The following is a 3338-nucleotide window of genomic DNA, read 5'->3' on the forward strand; positions in this document are numbered from 1 at the left end:
GTGGATCCCCTCCCCCCACGAGGTCGACCAGCCGCCGCGGCCCTCTGTCTCGTCGCGGCCCGAGCGGATCTCCGAGTGGATCCCCCCCCCCACGAGGTCGACCAGCCGTCGCGGCCCACGAGGTCGACCAGCCGTCGCGGCCCTCTCGCCCTCTCGCCCTCTCGCCCTCTCGCCCTCTCGCCCTCTCGCTCCCTGTGTCCTTACGGGATCCCCGAGTGGATCCCCCCCGCGAGGTCGACCAGCCGTCGCGGCTCTCTCTCTGTGTCTCTCTCTCATCGCGTCCCGAGTGGATCTCTGAGTGGATCCCCCCCCACGAGGTCGACCAGCCGTCGCGACCCTCTGTCTGTCTCGTCGCGGCCCGAGGGGATCTCCGAGTGGATCCCCTCCCCCCACGAGGTCGACCAGCCGCCGCGGCCCTCTGTCTCGTCGCGGCCCGAGCGGATCTCCGAGTGGATCCCCCCCCCACGAGGTCGACCAGCCGCCGCGGACCCAGTGGACCCCCCCCCCCCGCCCACGAGGTCGACCAGCCGTCGCGGCCCTCTGTCTGATGGCGGCCCGAGCGTATCTCTGATTGGATCCCCTCCCCCCACGAGGTCGACCAGCCGTCGCGGCCCTCTGTCTGATGGCGGCCCGAGTGGATCTCCCAGTGGATCCCCCCCCACAACGCGTTCGACCAGCTGTCGCGGCCCTCTCAGCTGCCCGTGGCCCGAGGGATTGTACTCTGTGTGCCTATGCGGCTTACCTGGCCTCCTGTGGCCCCAAGGATCTCTAGTTGACCGGGCGTCCTTGGTTATTGGATGATCTGGGTTGCTTCACGTCATGTAGGGATTTTTAGTTTGCATGCTTGGCTTAAGTATGTGTGTCTTTGTCTGTCTTTGTCTGTCTGTCTGTCTGTCTGTCTGTCTGTCTGTCTGTCTCTCTCTCTCTCTCTCTCTCTCTCTCTCTCTCTCTCTCTCTCTCTCTGTATGCGGTGTCTGTACGCATGCGCGTCCGTGTCTATGGACTTTTCTTTCTTCGGGCGGGTAGGCGTCATTTGGCTTATTTGATTTTTTTTTTTTAAACTTTTCTTCCCCGTGTTCCACGGTACCATCGTGTTTATCTATTCTACATGTGGAGATCCCAGTCCCGTCCCACCGCCCTTACCCCTGACAACCTCAAGTTTGTAATCTGTCGGTCTGTTTCTGTTTTGTTAGTTCGTTCGTTCGTTCGTTCGTTCGTTCGTTTTTCTTTTGGAAATCTGTTCACCTAGGACTATAACTGTTTGTACGAAACAGATAGTAATAGAATCTCAAGCCCATCCTACCGAGAACAAAACGTTTCAAAGAGAAAGAAAGGAAGGAGAAGGGGGAAAAATAAAAGTCTCTATATTTTCTTGCTTCCCTCTGTCACTCCTGATGGTTTAGATGTCTTCTTTTACAATTTTGTGTTTATTCTGTTTGGAATGAACGGGAGTGATCACCTTTCCGGGGATGAGTGTCTCATGTTTGTACCGTCCTGCTTCTTCTCTATTTAGAGTAGACCTGTGGATGTTTCTTTTCGCATGGGTTGAGTGTTGCAAAACTCTTTTAGCTTTTGCTTGTCTGTGAAGTTCTTTACCTCTCCTTCTATTCTAAAGGATAGCTTTGCTGGATAGAGTATCCTAGGCTGCATTGTTTTGTTTTGTTTTGTTTTGTGTTTCATTCAGGAATTTCAATAGATCTTGCCAATCCCTTCTGGCCTGACGTGTTTGTGGAGAGAAATCCGCTGAGAGCCTTATGGGGGTTCCCTTGGAACTCACTCTTTGTTTTTCTCTTGCCTAAAGGCATTTAGGATCATTGCTTTCTCCTTGACTCTGACCATCTGGATTAGGATAGGTCTCGGTGTGGGTCTGTTTGAGTTCTCCCTGTTTGGCACCCTCTGAGCCTCCTGGACTTGGATATCGGATTCCTTCTTTAGAGCTGGGAAATTTTCAGTCATGCTTTCTTCAAATACCTTTTCGACCCCCTTGCTTCTCCCTTCCCCTTCTGGAACCCCTATTGTGCGTAGATGGGCACGCTTTCGATGGTCCCGTAGGTCCCTGAGATTGTTTTCGTTGTTCTTTATTTGTTTTTCTCTCAGCTGTTCTGATTGGGTTCTTTCTGTTGTCCTGTCTTCTGGGCCACTTATTCGCTCCTCGGTGTGATCTAGCCTCCTTTGGACAGCCTTTAGACCACTTCTCATGTCAGCCAGTGAGCTGACCAGTTCTCCTTGACTCTTCTTTAGAGCTTCGATTTCGTTTTTGACGTACAGTATACATCTAAACACTATCACTTGGAGTTCCTTCGGTACTTGGATCTCTCCTTTTTTGAAATCTTGATCTAGCAGGCCATCCGTGTCTATTTTGTGGATCGTGCTTTCAGGGAATTTCTCTGGCTCTTTTCATTGGGAGTGGTTCCTCTGCTTCCTCATGCTGCTCCTATCTCTCTGGCACTGTGGCTTAAGGAGTATCAGTTATCTATTGTGGTCCTTAAGGAGTTTAGGTATTTATCTAAAGCCTATACAGGAATAAAACTTTAAAAGGGGGGGAGAGGGAGAGGGAGAGGGAGAGGGGGAGAGAGAGAGAGAGAGAGAGAGAGAGAGAGAGAGAGAGAGAGAGAGAGAGAGAGAGAGAGAGAGGAGGGAGGGAGGGAGGGAGAGGGAGAGGGAGATAGAGGGAGACGGAGAGGGGGATAGGGGGAGAGAGAGAGACAGAGATAGAGACGGTGGGAGGGGGAGGGGGGTGGGGGAGCCGGATTTTAAAAGAATGGAGGAAAAAAAGGTTTGAAAAGAGTGTACAAGCAATAATAGAAGAGCAAGTGGAAGCAGAAGAGCGATCGAGGTGAGACGTCTTCTAAAAGCCTTTAAAAAATATAAAAGATCAGAAAATAAAACACAATTGTTTCAAAAGTAAATTTTTAAAAGGTAATCGGAAATAAAACAGACTTTAACAAGAGATAAAACACAGGATTTGAAAAGGAGGGAGAAAGAAAAGGTTTGAAGACACTGTGTAATCAATAATAGAAGAGTAAGTGGAAGCAGAAGAGCGATCGAGTTGAGACGTCTTTTAATAACCTTAATAAAAAGGAGAAAAAAGATCGAGAAACGATATCTGAAACCTGTAAATAATCAATAACAGGAGATCTAAACCAAGAGAAGAGAAAAAGGAAAGGGGGTGGATGTTTAAAAATAATAATAATAAAAAGATTTTCAAGGAAACATTTAAAAGGGATTAAAACCGTCAATGTAGACGACTGTTCAAAAGTCAAGGTTAAAAAGGTAACAGAAGGTAAAACCGATAGAAGAGAGATTAAAAAAGAGAAAGGAAAAGGAAAAAAAAAAGG

This window comes from Vicugna pacos, unplaced genomic scaffold, assembly GCF_048564905.1.
Source record: "Vicugna pacos unplaced genomic scaffold, VicPac4 scaffold_20, whole genome shotgun sequence".
NCBI lineage: Eukaryota > Metazoa > Chordata > Mammalia > Artiodactyla > Camelidae > Vicugna > Vicugna pacos.